The 24,336-nt window shown below is 44.2% G+C and overlaps 1 long non-coding RNA gene across 1 annotated transcript; it reads right to left on the minus strand.

Moving 5' to 3' along the window:
• Positions 1 to 618: 618 nt before the first annotated feature.
• Positions 619 to 23,996, minus strand: LOC121139471. Its single transcript, XR_005876427.1, has 2 exons — positions 23,925 to 23,996; positions 619 to 1,352 (listed from the first exon to the last, which is right to left on the minus strand). It is a non-coding gene; the product is annotated as an uncharacterized LOC121139471 (long non-coding RNA).
• Positions 23,997 to 24,336: the final 340 nt, after the last annotated feature.

The raw sequence follows: 24,336 nt of genomic DNA on the forward strand, positions 1-24,336 counted from the left end.
TACTTGTTCCAACGTGGAATTTGATAACTATGTCAGTGTAGTCTCTACATCCATCTGCTTTACACTTATAATGCCATTTTGTTTATTTAGTGGAGGAGTCAGGGATGGCCCCTGGGGGCTTGCGAGAGCCAACCTTATTAAGTACTTAGAATGTCCCTTTCACGTAGTCAGTACCCTGTGCACAAGGCACTGGCCATACCAAAATATTGGCTTCTTGAGCTATGCAAGCATTCCCAAAGTTGACACACTTCACTAAGCCATGCCAGGAGAAAATCCTATTCATTAGGGAAGGTTCTTAAGCACTGGCAACCTACCCAGCAAGCACCACAGTGCTAGATATGAGTTTTCTAAAATTCTAATTTGCACATAGAAGCTCACATTTCATCATTGGCAACAAATGCTACTGGTTGTTTTCCTTCAAGTGGCAGGTTCCCTTTGTTCATTTTTGAGAAAGTGTCTGTCAAATGCCCAGTCTGGAAAAGCACTCTTTGTCACTCATTCTTTCAAAGAAAAAAAAAAGATGCTCTGTGATAAAGTGGTCCATTCAACTCACAATTGAAATAATTGCCTTGGTGTTTTTCTATGGTAGCAATCATACTTTGGAATACATAAGAAATATTTCATGCATGATTCACGTTTTATTATACAGATTACTTGAGAAGTACCAATATTTAATACAACTGATAACTTTGCTTTATCAGGGACATTCTTCGGTGAGCGTGGTGGCATTGTTTTTGTGCGAGTGCATAGCCATGGTAACTAATACATTGGGTGTCCTGCCTCTCTCAGTGGATGGGAAGATGCCAGGAATTCTACTCATTGTTACTTTTGCTCCATCCTCCATCAGTGAGGATGTCAGACTGTGAAAAACACATCATCGCTGTATTATGAAAAAAACCGTTTTGACTTTAGGATCACTTAGAATAGAGCAGGGACCTGGGGATCTTGGTGACCACAGACAACTAAATAGGAGAGGCATCCTCCATAGCTTCACAGCAGACTGCCCTGTCTTCTGGTCATTGTGCCTGATGTTTTAACTTCATTGTCAGTAACAAAGCTGTCTGAATTAAATAATCTCTATCACTTTATTGTCATTCCAGAAGCTCCACGGGACCTAGGACAATCTTCGTCATTCACTCTTACTGTCACAGCTGCCCCTTTGTTTCTAATGTCTTCCTGTTTAGAGCTGGTACTGGGAGGATGCTCTGCTCTCTTCTTTCCCCTTTACACGGGTGACTGGCTCTGCCGCAGGAGGCTATGTAATTGCTGAGGACCCACGGAGTACTTTGTTTCAGAGAGAAGCTTAGAGACCACATGTTCTTTGAACTCAGGACCACTTGACCCAGATGGTTCTAGAAGGGAAATTTTCAGCCAATGAGGGCAGAGAAGACTCCTTGTGAAATCCAAGACAGGAAAATAGGGCCAATTCCTAAGAAGACTAGAGCTGATGCTAGCACTCAAATGCTATGGCTCTCTCTCTCTCTCTCTCTCTCTCTCTCTCTCTCTCTCTCTCTCTCTCTCTCTCTCTCTCTCTCTCTCTCTCTCTCTCTCTGTGTGTGTGTGTTGACTTCATTTTGCCTTCTGAAGGGAAGAAGCCAAGGTTCCCTTGATTTTCCTTTACCCTGTCCATAGATCAGAATCCACCCTACCCTGTAGTAATTCCCAGTCGGCATCTGGAGGGATGGGTTTTGTGTGACACAGGAAGTTGCTGGGTAGGAACTCTGCTATCCTAAGGAAACAGGGAGAAAGGGTGGGGCCTAACCAAGGAGATACATCAGAGAAGACCAAAGAGAAAATGATATCACAAGAAAGGCCATGAAGAACTGTGCATCATAGACTTTATAAAAGCAAAACTAAGCATGGCTAAATAACAGCTACTGTTTTCCCCACCTTAGTTAAGCAGTTAAGCTTTAAAATAAACTTGAGCTGGGCAGTGGTGCCTGCTTGATCCCAGCGCTCTGAAGGCAGAGGCCGGAGGATTGTGAATCCAAGGCTAGCCAAAAGATACACAGTTTGAGGCTATCCTGAGCTATACCGTGAGACTTTCTGAAAAAGAGGAGGAGGGCTGGCTGGTGGTGGTGCACGCCTTTAATCCCAGCACTCGAGAGGCAGAGGCAGGAGAATCTCTGTGAGTCTGAGTCCAGCCTGGTCTACAGAGCAAGTTCCAGGACAGGCTCTAAAGCAATACAGAGAAACCCTGTCTCGAAAAACAAAAAAGGAGATAGAAAGAAAGAAAGGGAGGAAGGAGAAGAAGAGAAGGAGGAGGAAGTGAAAAGAAGGGAAAGGGAGGGGAAGGGAGGAAGGAAAGTGGGAGAAGGAGAGGGAAGGAGAAAAACTGAATTATTTGAGCCCTTCAATGACAGTGGCACAAGTCCATCAAAGCCCATTATGTATCTGAACTGGAATGGACAAGGAAAGGCAAAAGCCATTGAACCTGCCCTGGACCTAACCCATCACCAGGCTAGCAAATGCCCCTCTGCCTCTGAAAATGCATTTATGCCCTGTAAGCCAGATACTCAACTAGGAGAGGTGCTCCCAGGCTCTTCTGCTTCACAAATTGAGCTGAGTGCTCGCCAGAGGTCAGTGCTATTTGTTTTCAACCCACGTCTGCCATTATGCTTGTAATTTTAATGATACAATTTAATTACTGTGAAAACCAGTGAAACATGAATGAGAAACAGTGGTTCTCGTTCCTATGAAAACCAGAACGGTGCACTCTGGAGAGGTTTCATGAGGACATGTCACACACACGAGAACATTGCTGCTGAACGGGTGTGGGAAAGACGAGAGGAGCGGGTAAAGAGCGTGAGCGTCACAGAGCGTCGCCTTGTCCTTAAGCTCCCAGTCCACTTGAAGCCAGCTGGGGCTGCTGGGAGTACAGTTTAGCAGAGTGCTTGCCTTGAATTGTGAGGCCCTGAATTCCAACCCCAGACATGCAAAATAAAAACAAACAAATCCCGAGACTTAGACAATTCCAGTTGAATGTAACTCCATGAACCTAGACTGTGTTATTTACCAAAATATTCACTGCACCTAAATATGCCTGACACATAGTGTTTGTGGAATAAATGAATTGTGGACACAACTAAGACAAGAAAGACAAAGTAGAACTTCAATTAATACATGTCTGTTCCTGGAGAATGTCACGATCCTACCTTAATTATTTAAGTGGTGCCTAAATACACATGTATACTTTGAATTTCAAAGGTTAAGGAATTTGGGGGGAGCATGCTCATTGGTAGAGCACTTGCCTAGTGTCCTGGTTTGCTCTCTATTGTTGTGATAAAACACAGGCCAAAACCAGCCTGAAGAGAGTGAGGGCAGAACTCAGAGACCTGGAGACCGGAACTTAAGCAGAAGCCATGGCGGAATGCTACTCACTGGTTTGCACCTTATGGCTTGTTCAGTTTACATCCTTATTTAAACAGGATGGCCTTCCCACAGGGGACACCGCCCACTGTGGGCTGGGTCATCTCGAATCATTAATTAAGAAAATACTCCCAGACTTGCCTCCAGGCCAATCAGATGGAGGCATTTTCCCAGTTTGTGGTTCCCTCTGCCCAGATGACTCTAGCTTATGCCAAATTGATAAAAATATATATATATATATATATATAAAACTGACTAACCAACCAACATACCTAGCATGTACCAGGTTCTATGTTTGATTCCAAGAACCAAATCAACAACAAAAGGAGTTTAAGGTATATTTCTATCATTTTTTCACAGTTCCACTGTTTTTAATAGTTCCCCTACTAATCAATGGACCATCTACTGCTCTAGGCAGGATATCTTCTCCTGCACTTAGAAGCAAAACAGGCATTGCCAGCCCCATGATGGGGTCAAAACAAAAAAGGGGGGCTTACCCAGGTCACAAGATTTTAAAGCAGATTCTCTCGTGTCTAATCTCACTTGTCTGGAACATAACCAGGGCAATCTGTTCTGGTTCGGCAAGTAGAAGACAGGCCAGGAGGCAGGCTGTATCACTGGATAATGATCCAGTAGACATAGACAGCTGGGAATAAGAAAGCATGGCTTGAACCTTCTCTGACCTTGTAAGTCTTAATGAGGACTTGGGCTGATAATAAAGGCTTTTCCCACTGTGGACTGTTTGAAGTTGTTTGGGTTGAGATTCAGAGGATCTGGACTTAAACATCTAGTTAGTGTCTTAGTTACTTTTCTATTGCCCTGACAGAACACCACAGCCAAGGCGACTTATAAAAGGAAGCATTTAATTGGTGGTTCATGGTTCCAGAGGGCTAGAGTATATGATTAATGATAGAGAGCATGGCAGTAAGCAAACAGGCTTACAGAGATAGGTAGTTTACATGTTGAGACAACAAGACAGAGAGGAGGAAAAGAGAGACAGAGGGAGGGAGGGAGGGAGGGAGGGAGGGAGGGAGGGAGGGAGGGAGGGAGGGAGGGAGGGAAAGAGGGAGGGAGAGTGCTAACTAGGAATAGCATGGGTTTTTGAAACCTCAGAGCCCACCCCCAGCGACACACCTCCTCCTATAAAGCCACACCTTCTAATCCTTCCCAAACAGTTCTACCAGCTGTGGACCAAGCATTGAAACACATGAACCATTGGGGCCATTCTCATTCAAATCAATACATTTAGCAACTTTGTACCGTTTAACTAGTTCACAGGTTTCACTAAGACAGAATTCCCAACTGGTGAGCAGTGGATAGCGCTGAGGCCCAATGCAAACAACTCAGTGCTCAGAGCAGCCAGGCAGGGCTTCAAGCAGCCAGAATTCTGGCAGCCTCATACCTTTCTTGAATTGCTATATACCTGTGGTGTGTGTGTGTGTGTGTGTGTGTGTGTCTGTCTGTCTGTCTGTCTGTCTGTCTACATAGATATTTTTAGATCTCCTTTGTGTGTCATAATCTAAATACATTAAGAAGTTGTAGAAACCACATCCTGAGCTGATGCTATCCTGCCTTGTTATTGTGACGGTCACAGAGACACAAGCGTGAAACGCTCTGAAAGCTGCTGGCACTTCAAAGCAGGGGGTATCCTGAGAGCCATGTGTTGGCCTGCAACAGAGTACAGTTTCAAACCATTTCTCCAGACCTAGTTTCTTGACCAGATCCCTTGATCAGGAGAGAAAAAATAAACTGGCACATAGAGATCAAAGGATTCTCTTTCTTTTTTCTGATATGTCTGCGATAAGCTCTGTAGGCAAGCAAGCATTTTAATATTGGACCCCAGTATTAGGTCCATGTACTCAGCCATTTTCAGGCAACTTTGAAGAGCTATTTTGATCACCGGGAACTACAATGCAAAAATAAAAACTGCTTTCTGTGGATGAAGAAAAGGGCAAGCGGCCTGACCCATGTTTGTGAAATGTCTCCTTCCAAACTCGACTATGATAAGTATCACACCACCCTCAGGGAAGGAGCATATGGCAGGAAGTGGGAGTGTGACACTTACAGAGTAGTGGGTAAGACCCTTCACAATGAAGAATGTACATCAGCACAGCCCTTGAGATATGCAGTTTCTTATGTCGGCCGTTCCCTGGCAAGCATGGATCTATATACATTGGGCTTTCACAGCTTTGCTAGTAAAAAGCCCCAGAGCACATCTGACTTCCTGATGCAGAGAAGTAGTAAGCCGGGCATGGTCATTCATTTTTGCCCACGTAGATCAAACAGGCACAGCTTGTCCTGGGGGGATGGCTTCCTAATCCTGGATTTAAGTAAGGTTCTATTGTCTTGGCGGTGGTTTCTCAGTGGAGACACAGGTAGAAGCCATTCTTACAGATATTTTTTTTCTTAATTTTTTTCTTGGGTGAGGCAGAGTCTTGGTATGGAGTCCAGGCTGGACTTAAAGTTATGATCCCTTTGCCTCAAGGAGGATGCTGAGCATCTGTCTCTCCTGCCCAGCCTGGATCCTAGCAGACGTTTCTGTAGAATTCTGCTAGTTCTGCTGGAGACATAGTTTAAGACCTGCTCCCTAACCCATGAAGTTCTTTTGGGGAATTGGCCTTGAATCTGCTATGTAGTTAATTACCTTGATCCTTGAATACTGGACTGCCATGGAATAATTCTGATCCTTCTACCTCTGATTTCCAAAAGCTGAGCTAACAGGCGTGTACCAAACCCAGAGTCTTGAACATGCCAGGCAGGCACTCTACAAACTGAACTACATCCTAGCTCCTCTCCTCATCCATGAATTTTTAAAGACATAATTTAATAAAAATAAGTGCTTTTTCCATTTAGAGTGTTGTTATGGTCGGGATATGAAGTGTCTCTCTAAAAGGCTAGTATATTGAAGGCTTGGTCCCCGATGGTGCTCTATTTGGGGAAGTGCAGGAAACTTTAATAGGTGGGGCCTAACTGGAAGAATTAGGTCATCGATGGGTGGATCCTTGGAGGTATTTTATGCTTGGGCCTTTCCAGTCTCTCTCTATGATTCCTGTTCACCAAAGCATGAGTGATCCCTATCATAAGCTCCTCCCACCATGATATTCAACCTCAGCACAGGCTCCAAAACAATGAAGCCACTGTGGACTGAAATATCTAAAACAACGAACCGAAATAAATCTCTCCTAACAGTGACCAAAAAATAAAAGAAAACTGATTTCGGAGAAGCTGAATTACCATTACTAATTTTGACCATGTTCACAAGCATTTGGAACTAGATTATGGGAAGACTGAAACATTTATAGATAAGGGATAGAGAAAGCCGACAGTGCCATAGAAGCTGATGGGTGATTCTGGTGGGAGTTCAGTAGTCTCGAAAACTGGAAGAAGTCAGTCATTAGGATCAAGACAGTGAAGACTGTTCGTGAGGTTTCAGAGGACATGAGGTCTCCACTGGGGGGCTGGAGTATAGGTCCTGTGTTATGTGCTGACAAAGAACTTGGCTGCATTTAGCCAGGGCCTGAGACTTAGAGAGGCTGAGTCTGAAGATAATGAACTAATTAATTTAGTGGAATTATTCCATGGCAGTCCAGTATTCAGGCTGTGACATGATTATTGCTAACTCCTGGCTTTACAGAAAGAATTGGGAACAAAATCAGAGTAGAAAGACTCGGAACAATTGCAATTTGGTCACAAAAGCTTTTGTAAAGACAGGGCTGAGGAAGGCATGGTTTCTGAAGACTAGGCCATCTAAATAGGTGGGGTGGGGTGGATGCCTCACAGCACTTGTTGCAAACATAAGGATTTATGTTTGATCCCCAGAACCCGTGTGAGAATGCCAGGTGTGGTGATGTGTGCTTGTATTCCCAATATTAGGAATGTGGAGGCAGGAAGGCCCCTGAGCTCACTGACCAGCCAGTCCAGTCCAATCAGTGAGCTCCAGGACAATAAGTAACCCTGTCTCAAAGGAGATGAATGGTATTTCTGAAGATGACACTCAAGTTGTCTTCTAGCTTACACACACACCTACATACAAGCAACACACATACTCACACACACACACACTTGCATACAAGCAACATACACACCTCCATACAAGCAACAAACATACACACACCAGCATACAAGCAACACCACACACACACACACACACACACCTGCATACAAGCAACGCACATACCTATAGAAAAAGTAAAGCACTTTAGATCAGAACAATAGGAAGGATGCCTTCCAGACATCTCAAAATTGGCCAGATCTCATCTCTCCCAAGGTCCCAGATATAAAATTAAAAACTCATTCCAAAGACTTTCTCTTGAGAAAATAAATCCTCAGGGGTAGTCTGCTCATACAGTGCCACCCCCCCTAGAGAAATATTTCCCTGTATTCAGCCACCTTCCTGCTCAGAAGGCACTGTAACCATGGCTTAAGGGGGGCCCACCTACCACTTGGTGGCAGACCTTGGCATTGTCCACATGATTGATTCAGGGATGCAAAATTCAAGAGTTGAAGAGTCATGTAGGCACCCAGAAATTGCAGAGGGAAGCCTGTAAGGCCAGGAAACACGTAGGCAGCCTCTGAGAGGGAAACGCATGCATCTCCGAGTATGAAGCATAGGCTGCAATAGGGACCCAGGAAGTCTGAGATGATGCCAGGGATACAGAACATCTGCCAGGGAAAGCCGCAGGCGGTGAATAGGAGTCAGGCCAAGACAGGGGCCCCTGAGCTACAAGTAGCAAAGCTGCAGCAACAGGGCTGCCCGAGCCCTTTGCAGTTCACAAACCTACCGCATGCCTGGGATACCAGACAGGGAGTTTGGTTTGGGCCCTGATTTGGTCCAGTACCTTCCACTTCGGTCTCCTCTCTTTTGGAATGCTGATGCTACTCTATGACATTATCTTCAGAGTCTATAACTCTGAGTATTGTAGTGGTTTGCATTGAGAAAATTGTCTTTCCCTTTCAAATGTTCACTTCAACAAAGAATGCATGAACTATAAAAGACATATCTTAAATTGTGTTTTGTTTTGTTTTGTTTCAAGACAGGGTTTCTCTGTGTAGCCCTGAAACTCACTTTGTAGACTTGACTGGCCTCAAACTCATCAGCCTGACTGCCTCTGCCTCCCAAGTGCTGGGATTAAAAGTGTGTGCCATCCCCAACTGGCTTAAACTGTTTCTTTTAGTTTTGTTTGTTTCTTGAGTCAGGGTCTCACTATATAGGGCTGGCCAGCCTCAAACCCACAATACTCCCAACTCGGTCACTAGGCCTAGTATTTAGATTCCATCCTGTACCACGACACCCACCTTTCACACATGAAAAGCGCACACCATGATTTTTCTTACTTAGTTTTTACTGCCCAGGTCATCCAAGGAATACCTGAAATTCATTTTTGAATGTGCATCTTTCAAGGAGTTTCACTCATTTCATTCAAAGTCATGCTATTTTAAATTTTACTTATATGTGTGAGTGTTTTTCCTGTATGTACCACATACATACCTGGTTGGTGCCTGTAGACGTTAGAAAAGGGTGTCATATTCCTGGAACTACAGTTATAGATGACTGTGAGCCATCATGTGGGTGCTGGGAACCAAACCCAAGTTCTCTGCAAGAGCAGCCAATTCTCTTAAAGGCTTAACTACCTCTCCCTCCAGCCCCTCATACAAGGCTTATGCTACAATTTTTTCATCTTTTCTGGATACTGGATGAATCCACTACCCTAGCCAGAAGAGAAGTCTCGGTCATGACCCGTTTAGAATCTTCTCCAGTTGTAAGACAGAGACTGTCTTTAATAGCTAGTACAGCTCAACCATAAACTGATAAAGGCAGGGGACTCAACAATATTTTCACTTGCCCAGCCAGCTTTAGGTGTCTAACAAATACTAATGGGCTGGGGAATCAATGGAGGAATGGGTGACACAGGACAGGAGGAAGTACTCCACCGCTCTTTTTACACAAGAAACAACTTGACATTTGATGCCCTCCTGGCTTCAGTAAGGGATCCTGCTGCCTGCTTTCAACCTTGCCTGGCTGTTTTGGCCACTTCCATGTCACTGGTCGCTGTATTAGTCATTCATCTGCTAACATCGAGCATTGTTTGGGGACTTCCCAAGTATGAAAATCATTTTTTGTAAAAGCAAAACAAAAAAAGACAATCTGAAGGAGAGAAACAGCAGGGTCAAAATTCTTGAAGTCGGTGTAATTTTTTTAAGGCGCTCACTTCCCCCAAAAGGCTCTCGACACTGACATAACAGTCAACTTGTGGAGATGATGAAGCTTGTCTGTGTCAATGAAAAAGGAACCTTCACGTCTAAGACTGTGACTGGGGTCACGTTCATGCAGTATAGATAAGACAGCTCTTAAACATTTGTTCTGAGCCAAATCGTATCTCTTTAAAGTTAATATATTGGAGACCTAACCTCCAGCAAATCAGACAGCAACTGAGTGTGGAAATGTCTCTAAAAAAGGTTAAAAGAAGATCTTTAGAGCAAGCCCTAATCCAGTATGGTGGGTATTCTCATAAATAGAGGACATTGTCTCTGGGGCAAAAGTGTTTGTCCCCAAGCCTGGTGACCTTGGTTTGATCTCTGGAACCCACATGGTGGAAGGAGAGAACCAACTCCTTTAAGTTGTCCTCTGACTGCCATTATACGTGCCGTAGCACATGCCTGTGTATGTGGGGGGGTGTCACATACACATAATAAATAAGTGAAGAAAAGGAGGATGCAGAAGTGAATGTGAGCAATGACTGGGAAAGCAGCCATCTGCAAGCTAGGGTGAAACACTGCACTAACACCTAGATTTTGGACTTCTGGCTTCTATAACTACACACAGATAAATTTTGGTTGTTTAAGCCATCTGGTCTGTGGTATTTTGTTACTACAGTTTTAAACAACTAATTTAAGGTTTATTAGGAAATCCTTTATCATAGTGCTAGCACCAAAATGTGCTTGTGCAAGGCATTCAGGCATGCATTAAGCACCGTATAATTGAGATTACATAATACAGTAAAGCTAACTGATAACAAAAGAATCAAATTTTGCTAAACGGAAGTGATTGGCAAGATTTTGTCTCAGGAAATCGTATACATCTTACCTCTAAAAATGATTATTCTAAATATCTACTCATTCCTTTGACTTTTTCCCTTGTTTTTGTTGTTTTGTTTTTGAGACAGGGTTTCTCTGTGTAGCCCTGGCTGTCCTAGGGCTTACTGCATAGACCAGGCTGGCCTCAGACTCAGAGATCCACCTACCGCTACCTTCAGAGTGCTGGGGTTAAAGGCGTGCACTGCCACTGCCTGGCTCGTTCCATTGATGGTTTTATCTCTTTTGTCACCTCTCCCTGTCTGTTCTCCCCACTTATCTACTTCCCCATAAACACTACCCCACCCCATACTTACTCTCCCCTGTTTACAATACCCTGTACACCCCCATTGTATACATGCCTCTGTATCCAATCACCCTGAATATACTTCCCCTTGTGTATACTCCTCCCTATTTATACTCTTCCTATATACATACCCTCTATACACGCTTCCCCTCATATGTACTTGTGGAATATTTGATTCCACTGTGACACTTCAAGACTGTGTTATTCAAGTTAAACTTGGATTAGGGAGGACGGAGCTAGAGACTAGTTGACAAGAATTGACCATAGAGGTTTTGGAGGACCCAGGATACAATAGACAGACACAGAAAGGAGTAGGGAGGGACTTAGAATTACTCTCACCCCTTTTGGATCTGGGAAGTGTAGACAGAGGATCAACTAGTTGCTCCTTCACTGTTTCTTTGATCTATCAGGTTTTATCCCAATATCTGACTCCTGAGTCTTTATTGATAATTGAACAATTTAGATAAAGGCTTCATATACTCCTCCTTATATACACTCATCCTCTATACATACCCCCTGTACACATTCCCCTTGTATATTCTCCTCCCTATATCCATTCTGCCGGCATACATACCCCCTGTATATATTCCCCTTGTATTCACTCCGTATGTCCATTCCTCCTATATACATACTCCCGTGTACATTGCCTCACACACACTCCCTTGTGTACAATCCCTGATGTACACTCTCCCTTGTATTTATCATATCACCTACACCTCTCCCACACCCCATCCTCTTTCCCTCTAGCTGGCCTGATATCCATTTCTGGCTCTGCCTAATACAAAGTAACGTGGTCATTAGACTTTAAACACATCTCCTCAAGCAAAAATTGAGAACCAACTTAAAACACCTGCTTATGGGGGTCAGATTTTCAGTTTGACCTCGAGTCAGTCAGGGAGCAGGGGTCTGGAAAGCCTGGTGTCCATCTAAAGATTTCTATTAATGGGCGACAGCATTTGCTAGACTAGCTGGGGAGTCTGCTGTGTGCAGGGCAGGGAGGCACAGCGCCCGTGGCTTGGGCAAGTCCCAAGATCTGTGAGGAGCAGAAGTCTCCTGCAGCTGCAGTCTGACAAGCTGCTGGCTGACTTCCGCAGGAAACTGTCCCCCACTCTGTGGTGTCACAGCATTGGCTTCCTTAGGGGAGGCAGTGAACCTTGCTCTGGGATGCTCAGGAGAAGTTACAACACTCTGGACCCAAACTGTGAACGTGTTGTTTCCTCAACAGTAAAATAAGAGGTTTAGATCAGACCAGTCGCTTTCCATTTCCTTATTAAAAGAACTTTACTCAGACATCTTACATGTATTTAACACATGCAAGCCCTTCTGGCCTAGCTCAGGAACTGGGGCATTAGGCAGGTTCTGCCTGATTTTGCCTTACCTTGTCCAATATCACTTCCTCTTCTTCCTCCTCCTCCTCCTCCTTCTTCCTCTTTCCTCTTCTCCCCTTTCTCCTCCGCTCCTTCCTTTTCCTCCTCCCTTTCTCCTCTTCCTCTTCCCCTTCCTTCTCTTCCCTCCCATTCCTTCTCACCTTCATCCTCTTCCCACTCTTCCTCCTCTTCTTCCAGGTAGAATCTAAGGAGTCTCAGTGGAACCCTCTGCTGAAACAGAGTTCCAAACACCAGCTACGATTCTAATTAAGGTCATTGATCTGGGGTGGGCTCTGGAGCAGGTGCTGACTGTAGTGTTAGCTGGTTCCAGTAGTGTACATGATGCCACCATGGCTGAATTCAAGCTAAGTTTATATCATTAAATGTACACATGAACTTGTAGCAGTATGCCATGTAGTAAAGTAATTATAAAATAGTGATCTTTGAATATTTAAATCTTTGGAGGAGTATGGTTAGGCAGTGTTTCTCTCCATAAAGGGCAGCCTGGAACTCACTATGAGCCCCAGGCTAACCTCAAACTCCTAGAAATCTTCCTAGTTCAGCCTTCTGCTGAGTTTTAGTATTACAGGCATAAGACATTATACCTGGCTTACCTTTAAAATATATATATAGCCAGGCATTGTGGCACATGCCTTTAATCCCATCCAGCAGAGACAGGCAGATTGCCGTGAGTTCGAGACCACTGTGATCTACATAGAAAGTTCCAAGCTAGCCAGGGTTACATAGTGAGACCTTGCCTCATAAAAGCAAACAGACATGTATAGTTTAACTATGTGTTTATATAATTAAGCTTTTGGATTATGATTGTTTCCAAAAATCAGCTTAATTTGCTAATTAGTTATCTCAAGTTGGCATTCAGGATACTGGGACTATTATAGAACTAGTGCTCCAATGTTTGTACAACAGTATCAGCCATTTGGAGCCAGAAAGGGCTAAGTCAAAGAATGCTGGGGATGTGGGATGTGCACTTGGGAAGAAAGAGAGAACAAATGTGTTTGTGGTGAGATGTCTGGCCTACCTGGCTGGGGAGGGGGGACCCAGTCTGTGAACAACTGATGATCCAGCGACCCACATTCAGCAGGCTGTGTGCTTTTTTTTTTAGACAAGTCTTAATATGTGTATTTTTTTCAGATAGTATTGGCATACTTATATCCATCCCACCACATTCTGTCTTCTGGCCTGGCACTGGGCCAAGAGGACCTGGGGCCCAGAGGCATCTACAATGTGCTCAGCTTACTAACTGATTTTAAAGATGACAAGGACTTCCGGTGTGACCCAAGCTGATCAAAAGTAGGTGTGGTCTTATAGGGTCCTATCACTCCTCTTAGTTACCTGTAGATATAATTAGTGTTTAATTTCCATTTTTCTCCCCCATTCTTCCCAGAGCCCTTGAACACAGTGCAGGTATCTAATAGTTAAGTAGTTAAAAACATGAATTCTGAGACAGATACCCTAGAACAAAGAAATTATAGCTTTGTCATTTATTAGCTATGTGACCTTAGCTTAACTTCTCTACCTCAGTTTCATCCTCCATCAAATAGAGATAATCAGGCTGCCAATACCATTCAGCAACTAAAGGAACCTGCCTTACAATCCTAGTGACCTGGGTTCAGTCACCGCAACTTCAGAAGTTGTCCTCTGGCCTCCTCACCCCCACACATACACTAATGACAATGACAAAGTTTAAATGGGTAGAATAATAATTCCTACTTCCCAGCATTATTGGGATAATTGAAGGAGTTTCAATATTAAGTCATGACAACAATGCACAGACTGTGCTATGTAAAAGTTGTTGTGTTGTTACAATACATGTGCAGCACATCATTATTATTATTGTGTGGTGGATGAGTACATGTGGGTATCCAAATGCGTGGAAAAGACCTCAATGGATACGAGACGGAATTCTTCTGCAGAAGTAAGAAACCCAAGTGCAGTTTTTATAGTAATTAGTATTATAGCTATAACCTTGGCTAGCATTTAGTGAACTTTTAAAATGCAATCCACACAATTATGTAATTAACTCCTCATCAAAAGTGCTAAAGGGAAGGAACTGCCACTAGCTATATTACATAGTCAAGAAAACCTAGGCTCCTGGCGTAAGTGACTGCCATGTTCTAAGTGTCTGTGTCTTCCCAAAATTCATACATTGAAATCCTACCTGAAAGATGATGGTATTTTGGGGAAGAAATTTGGGGGGTTAACTGGGTCACAAGGGCAGAGTCCTCATAGGATGGGGCCCTTAGAAGAGATCCCAAACAACCCCCTTGCTCCTACCCTGTGAGAACACAGCAAGAAAGCTCCATCTAGGAACTAGGGAATGGGTCTTCACCAAACACTAAAGCTACTTGATGCCTTGACCTTGGATGTTGATGTTTCTGGTGTTTATAAACTGCGTGGTCTACATTCCCAAGATCATAGTATTCATTAGGGGCTCAAATGTAGATCCTATTCCTCTAGTACAAGAGTTTGAGGCTATCAGCCTATTGTTATCCCACAACCCCATCAGCTACTCCAAGCCCATCGCTTACCCACCACCCCTCCCCTGGGTTATACACCCCCCTCCCAGTCTCCATCGATCCACCTGCCCTTCTAGATGCATTCAAGACTTTCTGCAGATGACTCCCAGAACACCATACCCTCACCCTGCCTATGAGAATGTTACCTTTCATTCCATTCTACACAAGTAGCTCTTCCTTTCTCCCTTCTGAGAAAGCATTTTCCAAGTCAAGGATTCTTCCCATCTCTGCTGCACTAAGTTTCCCATAGTAAGGAAAACTACCAGTCAGTGAAGGCAGAGCACTTCTTATGCCTTCCTTACCTTAATTCTTTTAACAGTCCTATAGTGTCCACATCAGTGCTAGCAGAAGTAACTTCTAATATGTAACCTCCAGACAGGGCTAGAATGAAACAAATCTACTTGCCTACTTATTTCTGATGGGAAATGTTCTTCTGTATATATGTTTCTCTTATTGGTTAATTAATAAAACACTGACTGGCTAATTGACCAGACAGGAAGTGACATAGCTGGGCAGAATCAGGATATAAGCAGGGACAAACAGGAAATCACTCTCTTCTCTGCTGAGTCACTGAACAGTCATCATGTATCAGGCAAAGGAGTTGCAGGTATGGCATTCCCCAGTAAGATAAGCCCAGTGGAGATACATGGATTACTAGTTGATGGGTTAATAATTAAGACAGAGCTAGCCAATAAGAAACACAAGCCAATGGCCAACAGCTTTATAACTAATATAGTGTCTATTTGTTTCTTTAGGACTGAGAAGTGTGGAAGGACATGCTGGGCCAGAAACATTCACGGTTCTTTTACTGTTCATTTCCGTCTGTTGGTTTTTGAGATGGGGTTTCACATAGGCTGGCTTTGAATTTGCTGTATAGTTTAGGATAATCTTAAACCCCTGACTCTCCTGCCTCTGAAAGACCTGAAGTAATCAGGCTGAATACCCTGTGACATCCCAAGCTCAATAACCAGACAGTTGGATGCAAATTGCAAGAAGTTTATTGTTTACACAGGCATCTGTGGGTGTTTCACCAGCCTTAGCTAGCTGAGCGTGCCGGGCTTTAGGACAGTTTTCTTTTTATGTACATAATTTTGTCAAGCAAAGCAATAGGGTAGTGTAAAAAGCAGGTACAGATCTGGGCAAGCAATAGGGGTATTGTAAAAAGTGCGGGCATAACTCATCCTTCCTGGAGAAACCACAAGGTCAAAATTAAACTTATCTTAACAGCCTGCCAGTGTCCTGCATCAGCACTCTGGACCAGATGTTCTTTTCAATCTGACCTCGTTCCCTGTCTAGGGGACCTTGGGGAATTTTCCACTGAGGCTACCTTCTGAGTCTCAAGGGAGGTGTATTTAGGTTTTTCACCTCCACCTTACAAGTACTCACACTGTGCCAGGTCCAAGATCTGATACCTGCCAGGTGTTGGTGACACACACCTTTAATCCCAACATTCACAGGCAGATATCTGTGAGTTCAAGGCCAGCCTGGTCTACAGAGTGAGTGCCAGGATAGGCTCCAAAGCTACACAGAGAAACCCTGTCTCAGAACAAACAAACAAAAACAGGAACTCACATCCATTACCCAGAGTTCCAAGGTGCTGGAAAATTAAAGAAGATCTAAGAAGCTGGCCTAGTTAAGTAAAACTACACAAAAGTGGCATTTTGCAAGAAATAGTTGGGTGAAGAGTCACATAATAGTTACATTTATTACTAAGTCATGGTTCCCCAGATATCTGGTAGCAGCCATCTTAGTTAATTTGTTAGATAGCCACACTGGGGCCATGTTGCCTAAACCTTTATCTGACCCATACAGCCCTTCTTCCCTTCATACCACCATACCTGACTTAAATCTAGTACCTTCCTTCTTTCTTTTCTTCCTTCCCCCTTCCCCCTTCCCCCTTTTTTTCTAGGGATTGAGGTTGAGACAATCCTCTTACCTCAGCTGCCTGAGTAATAGGATGGCAGATGTGTGTGCCACCACACCCAGGAAAACCCAGGTTCTTGTTCACATCTGTTTTTAATCATGTTTGTGCTTAAATATACACCAGATGAGCAAATAAGTGATAACTCATCCTTTACCAAGCCTCTTAGAACTGTTGGGGGCTTAGAGGAAACCAGTGAGAAAAAGCACATACCAGGCAGTAAAAGCACACGCCTTTAATCCCAGCACTTGGAAGGCAGAAGCAGGCTGATCTCTGTGAGTTCAAATACACAGTGAGTTCCAGGACAGTCGGGGCTATATAGTGAGATCCTATCTCTAAATAAATAAATAAATACACAAATACATACACAAACTAAATAAAATAAAATTATTTGAAGGATATCTGTAGAATTTGAAAGATCTGGCTTAACTTCATGCACAAGCTAAGATGTGGCCCCCAAGTCCCATGACACAGGAAGTCCTTGCAGAAAACTGCCCTGTGTACCTGGATTCCTCAAAGACTGCACTCTGGTGCTACCTAAGTGTCAGGAATCTTACTGTGATGCTGATAGTCCAAGCAAGAGCCTTGTATATGCTAGGCAAGTGCCATGCACCAGGCAGTGTCAGGAATTTTACATGGGGAACAATGGAGAATTCATCAGGGTGCAACCAAGTCTTGCTCTAACCAAACACCTTCAGTGTCTCACAGACTTGGATTCAGTTCAGGGGTAGGTGGAAAACTGAAATTGGCTAAGAAACACTCAAGCTATTTCTAAAGAAGAAATGATACAGCCTCTCCCCTCAAGTTGCCAATTGCCCCCTCAAGTATGCTCAACCCCTTTAAGAATATCTACAGAGCACTCTTGAGCCGTTGTAAATATGACACAGTACAGGAAAGGGAGGTGCTGATGGGGCGTGAAGTTTAAAAGGAGTACTCAGAATTCTGTAGAACCCTTCAGCAAAAGTTTCCTAGGCATGGCAACAACTAGATTTTCTAAAAATCAAAAATAATTCTTTTCTTGGTACAAATGCCATGCATGCATGCATGCTCATGACAAAACACATCAGAAAATACAGAAAGAAAATAAAAAGAAGTGCCCACCTCCCATTCGCCCAGCAAAGACAGCTTCTGTCGACATTCTCAGCATCTGAACAATCAGCATTTGTCGAAGCAATGTGCAGATGTCGGACAGGTCAGATTGTGTCTGCAGTCTGTAGTCAGTGCACCATGATAAGCAGTAAATGTTATAAATGTCCTGGATTGGGTTGGGAAGTAGATGGTCTAGGATCAAGACTGACAGAACTTCCAGGTCAGGCAGAAAATGGAAGCAGGTGTCAGCAGCATGGATCTAGCTGACGGGTGACACGATTAAAATAATCATAATAGCAATAGCAGTGAACACGTGTTATGTGCTCAACGTATGGAATACATTACACTAAGTCCTTTACATCTAATCTTCACAACCCACCCACAGAACTCTGACCCTCAGTATAGGGGGGGGTGAGAACTTTGCCCATATTTACACAGCAAGTGTGTTCCAAACCAGTACATCAATGTGTAGGCTACCTGTGTAAGATAACAGCACACACACACACACACACACACACACACACACACACTCCGGGTGTTCAGTCTTTGGAGGTTGGGAGTCAGATTCGTGCATAGATCAACCCTCATCGGAGAAGCTAAATGGACAATTACAGAGAGTGGGAGACTTTGGGCCACTGGGTCTTCAATGGGATGTCTCCACTAAAGCCCTCCCCTTGAGGCTCAGGGATCTCTGCAGAAGAGGAGATGGGAAGATTGTAAGAGTCAGATGTGGTGGAGGATTCCAAATAATGAGTGTCTTCCAGACACAAGCGGACCAAGATATACATACGAGCTTACAGTGGCCATGACAGCACACACAAGACTTTCACAGGTTCAAACCAGACAGAATCTCAGCCCTGAGATGAGGAAGTGGACACAGTGTCCCACCTCTAAACTGTTTGAATTGATACCTGCTGGGAGAGGGAAAATCAGGTTTTTCCAGTGGAGTATCACTGGGTATATCAAACACACTCCAGGGCAGATTCCCTTGCCAAACACTAAATGGATTCCATGGGTTTTCTGGGGTTTTTTTTCTTTCTTTCTTTTTTCACTTTTTGGTTTGTTTTGATGTTATTTTGTCTTTTGATTTTATTTTGTAATTTGCTTTGAATTTTATTACTTTGTTGGGTTTTTTCCTTTTTTGAGAGCAAGTCACAAAGAACATGAAGTCTTATGGGTAGGGAGGTGGGGAGATCTGGAAGGAGTTGGGGGAAGGGAAAGAATATGATCCAAATATACTGCATGAAAATAGTTAAGAATGTTTTAAATTAAGTCTTTGACCAATGTAGATTGCATGTATGAAATTCTCAATAAATTAATGAAAAAATTATATTTAAACAACTTTTAAAATCAGGGGCTTTTAAAATAGTTTTTAAAAATGTCTTGATGGTTAAGAGCATATACTACTCCACAGAGGCCTGGAGTGTAGTCCCGGAATGCATGGCCACAACCTCCTCCAGCTCCAGGGCATCTAATGCTGCCGGCTGATAGGAAGGTCTGGTTCAGGCTCAGAGCTCAAATCATGGAATCCAGCAGGATAGAAAGAGAAGGAAAATCATGGGGACTTGGGGAGCACGAAGCCCTCCCTCTGAGTCTGGTTAAAGCCTCTTGTCAGCTGAGAATCAAAGATTTCAATGTAGTCATGTTTGTTTAAGGCCTTTTCCTCTCCCCAGCTATAAGCCTGCAATTTTCTAGGACAATCACCAGCAGCCCTTTTACAGTAAAAAAGACACATCTCAACCCCGTTTTGCAAACCTGGTGGCTCCAGGTTTTATCTTTCATCTGACTGCAATCCCATCTGCACCTCCAGAGTTGCCCTCTAATCTCAATTATCAAAAAAAATGGATGGAGACAGAGGAAGATAGGGTCCCCTAGAAACAGGCTGAACAGTGAAATTCCAAAAGCTTCCAAAATCCCATGTTCGGTCATCACTAAGACACTTATGCATGACTGTCCCTTGAGAAGTCCATACCCACACTTATTTTCCTCATGAGCACCTCTTTCTATTGCTCCCTCGCTTAAGATCCACGTTTAAGATGTCTTTTACTAAACTCTGACTGGCGCTGGAGAGATGGCTCAGTGGTTAAGCATCAGGACCCGAGGTTGGATCCCAACACCCGCATAAAAAGCTAGGCATGGTCCTGTGACCCCTGCTCTGTGGAGAATGCACATTGGAGGATCCCTGGGGCTTGCTAGCTGTCAGCCTTGCCAAAACTTCTGGAGCTCAGGGAAGGAAGAAGATGGAGTAATACGGGAGGACAACCAACCTCCACCTCTGGCCTCAGAGTGCACATAGGCAGCTGCTGCTGTACACCAATGTGTGCAATACCACACATACACTTACCTTGCACACGTACACACCAGCAAAAGTAACTAACCAACTAAAGACCAACTCTGCTTCGCGTGGGCTCATCCTGATAGTGTTTCAATCTGGAAAATTCTTTTCTCTGGTGAAGCCAAGGATCTAGCTTTACCTGACTTCAAATCCATAAGGGGTCCCTACAAAGTAAGAGAACACCTCAGGCTGCTGTGGGTGACGGTGTTGACCTATGTCTCCTGCTGTACCAGGGCCAACACAATCAAAAGCATGACCAGGAGGGAGGTGAAAATGGGAAGTTAGAGGAGCCCAGGGTAAACAAAGACTGCTGTAGAAACCTTGGTACCCTTCTACCAGAACATCGCTGCGTCTGTCTTCAAGTGGAGAAGCAGGGACCAAAACCACTGTGCTACAATCCAAAGAGTACTGTTTTGGTTGTGGCCCTGATTCTTCCTTCTAAAAGTGGCTGACTACAGCAGGTCATCTAATGGTCCACTCTTTTTCCAGGCCTGAGAAAGAGCAAAAGTAGTGTCCGAAGAAGCACTTAGAACTTGCAATTCGAATTTCAGAATGCTATACGTGGATAGTGGTCTGGAATAGTTAGGATGTTTGTTGTTGTTTGAGACAGACAGAGGCTCATTATATAGCCTAGGCTGGCCTGGAGCGCAGATTCTCCTGATTCGGCATCCTGAGAGCTAGGGTTGCAGGTATGTACCATCACACGGCATATTTAAGACAACTTTCTAATATTCCTATTAGTTATTAATAAAACTGATCAAAACCATGAGACACAAGAGACCTCAGAACTGCTTGCTGTGTGATTTGACTTAAAGTCATCTCTACGCTGAAATGGTCCAAACCAGAAAGTCACATGTGAACATGTCCAAACATACCTGTAGTAGGTACAGTGGAGTAAGTTTTTATCTCCAGCTACAAAGGGGCTAATGTAGTAGACTCCCCCCATCTTAGAGTACGTGTGTGTGTGTGTGTGTGTGTGTGTGTGTGTGTGTGTGTGTGTGTATAATATCAGAGGCTGCCTTCTGAGCAACCCACAGTCCCAGTCCCCTTCAAAAATGCTCTGCAGATGATGGATGATGGATGTGAGCAAAGCCCAGGCCAATGTCTGATTCCCATGAGCTCTACAAGAGTTCATTGTCCTTGGGTTAATAATCTCACAGCCCAACAGGCTGGAAAGCAGGAGTCAGCAGGATGGGTCCAGAATGCTGGCGTCAGAGGCTGCAGCAGCAAGATAATGCAGGTAAATCATCCCCAAGGACCCAGGGAGCAATAAGAATTAAGGGAAAGACCAGAGGAGGACCAGGCTGCTCAAGGAAGGGTAGGAAGTGCATGGACTGTGTCCACACGTGTCACCTTAGCCAATTCCCTTGGCTCCTCGGAGCCTGGCTGTATCTCCAGGTTGCAGGTCTGCTGTAACCATCTCAGAGGTCCTTTCAGTCCCAGATGGGGAACCATAGAAATCCAAACTCTCTGCACAGCCGCTGGTTTAACTGAGAGGAAAGGCTACAAAATCCAGTGTCCTGTGGAGGCGGTGACAGATACAGGCTGCAGCTGTCAGAAGGGTGACCCACAGAGAAGGAGGAAGAGAGGACAGGACTGCTCCTGCCCTGTGTGGCAGCCAGGGCTTTCCTGAGTCAGAACAATCAAAGGCCTTTCACCGGTTTCCACTCACCACTCCCACCAATAGTGAATTGTTTACAGTGACCACATGGCCACAAGAGACAACCAAGGCAATGCTTATGAAAAGGGAAAGACATATGTTAATAACACATGGGACTGAAGTTAGGAAATGAGCCAGCCGTGTCTCTAGGCTTTGAGCAGCCACATGGGCTTCCTGGAAAGGTCTATGGAGTAACACCTCTCTCTGTCACATGATTATTGGTTGGCTGGCTGCTGCCCACCACAGAGCCAGCTCTCTCACGGGACTGAGTTCTCCCAGGTCATCTCTGAGGTACCGATGACAAAACAACATAACACGTTTTGGGGGGGGGCTGTATTTTTCCATTGCCTCCTCTCGCCAAGGAGTGCTTCTAGTCGGCTTCTCCCTACCCCTAGGAATTCTCTCAAGACAGGAAGTAGAAGCTACTTCAAGATAATGGAGCTTCCTGTCTTTGGTACCAACAGACACAGAGGAAGAAGGGGGCATGCAGGAGTGGGGGGGGGCTTGAAGGAGACGGCCCAGAGGCCAGAACATTGACTCTGGGAAGAATGGGGTTTCAGAGAACAGGAAGTACTTCACACCTCACTGAAGACCCTTGGGCTCAGAAACAGCAAGATCTCCAGACAGGAAAGAAGCTGAGACGGCAGAGGCAGTTTTACTGTGGCCCTTGACCAATGACTTCGTGGGACAGATACCCCACACTTGTTACTAGCTGAGCACAGTCCCAGGAAGACAGAGGCTGTGGGATGGTGAATTAATAATCTGTCCACTAAACAGGGTTGATGGTGTGAACTTGGGGTGTAGCTCAGCTGGCAAAGGTTTTGTTTAGCTCACACAAAGCCCTGGGTGTGGTCTCCAGGGCAGAACTGAGTATGGTAGTAAATGCTTACAGCCCCATCACTTAGGAGGTAGAGGCAGAAGTTCAACGTCATTCTTAGCTATGTATATAGGAGCTTTTAGCTCAGCCTGGGGAAACATGAGAACTTGTTCCCCCAACACAAGTAAATAAGGTATAAACAAACCAACAAGACTGGGGCTCAGAGTCACTTTAACTTTGATTTTTAAAAGAAACAAGAAGAAAAAGTTTCAAACAAAAATATATAAGCTCAATATTGATGACTCAAAGCCGGGCATGGTAGCCCACGCTAATAATTGTAGCACCAGGAAGCTTGACCCAGAATATCCACCATTACTTCTAGGTCAACCTGAGTTTCATAGGGAGTACCAGCCCAGCCTGGGCTACAGCATGTGATCCGGTATCAAAACAACTATAACAACAAGATGACTTTTTAAAGTCACCGATTCCCAGGGATTTCTGAGGGTGAGTCACTGCTGACATTCATAGAAGAATGAATAACCCCATTGTCTTGGCTGCACCAGCTTATAGAAAGATGCCAGGTGTATCACCTTAATTCTCAAATCACATCAGCGCTAAACTCCTACCAGATGGCTCTGGAAATCCGGTCTCCAATTCTGTTGATTAGAATGCTTTAGTTTTAAGTATGCAAAATCCAGGCCCAAACACATTCAGGCATGTGTTATCTCCTAAGTAGGAGGTCCAGAGGTGGTAAGACCAGGTATGAAACCAGTAACTCCAGATGCTTAGAAAGCAGTGCTGTGAAGAGCCTTGCTTTGGCTCTTCGGCGCCCATCTGCAAAAGCAGCCAGAGCCAAGGTCTCTCTGACCTTCTCTTCTACCATCCCCTTGATCCTCTTTCCCTGAAGTTTCGCTTCTCTGACTTACAAATGAAATAAAGTTTCGTTACATCCCCCTCCCTAGGAATCTCATTAAGTAACCAGGAAAGATTATCCACTTGAGAAAAAAAAAAACTATAAATTGTCACCAAGACCCAGACGACATTTCATCTATTCTGAAAGCAGCTGACAGATTGGGGGTTGAGAGTGTACCTTATTTGCATAATAAGATCACCTTTGTTCACTAAGCAATTCCACCCTTACCTTCCTTTAGCTCATCCACAAGCTGTTCTGTCTCCCAGACCCACTCAACTTCCAGAAAACCACTTACAAAGCACTCTTTGGTCTCTGTTCCATTCATTTCCCTATTTCTCTGTCCCTTATGGAGAAGCATCAGTATGCCCCAATACCTTATTGGTATACTGAGTAATTACTCTCCCTTGGTTTCCCTCCCATGTGTTAAACGTATCTACATACAGTTTTTCTCTTGTGAATGTCTGTCCCTCCTGCCAGTTACTCGAGCAACCCTTTTGGGGGTGAAAACAGAAACTCCCTTTTTACCCTACATTTTTACCTCTCTGTTGTCCTTAGGATGTTGATTCTGTACTCCAGCTGCTTTTTTTTTTTTTCTGTTGTAAAGAGATGTCTCTGCAAGACACAATGATGTCCAGGGAAGAAAAAGACTTAAAACAGGGACTCTTAAGACAATGATCTCCAAAGAGTAAAAATGTCCCCAGGGATCCCGTTATGGGAAAGAAAAAGGCTGAGCCATGGTAGAGTGGGACCAAGCCGGCTGGGGGGGGGGCTGAATGTGATGCACACAGATCTCAGATGAGTGTGCCTAGGGGTGGAGAGAGCTACAGTGCTGGACAATCAACAGCCACCAAAGCCACCGTGAGCCAGCGGCTTCCAGGTCCTCTGTCTTACAAACGTAATGAATTTCACAGACAATACAACAGTGAGTGTTAGAAAGGAGTTTTATCACA

Source organism: Mesocricetus auratus, unplaced genomic scaffold, assembly GCF_017639785.1.
Source record: "Mesocricetus auratus isolate SY011 unplaced genomic scaffold, BCM_Maur_2.0 Super-Scaffold_15014, whole genome shotgun sequence".
Classification (NCBI taxonomy): Eukaryota; Metazoa; Chordata; class Mammalia; order Rodentia; family Cricetidae; genus Mesocricetus; species Mesocricetus auratus.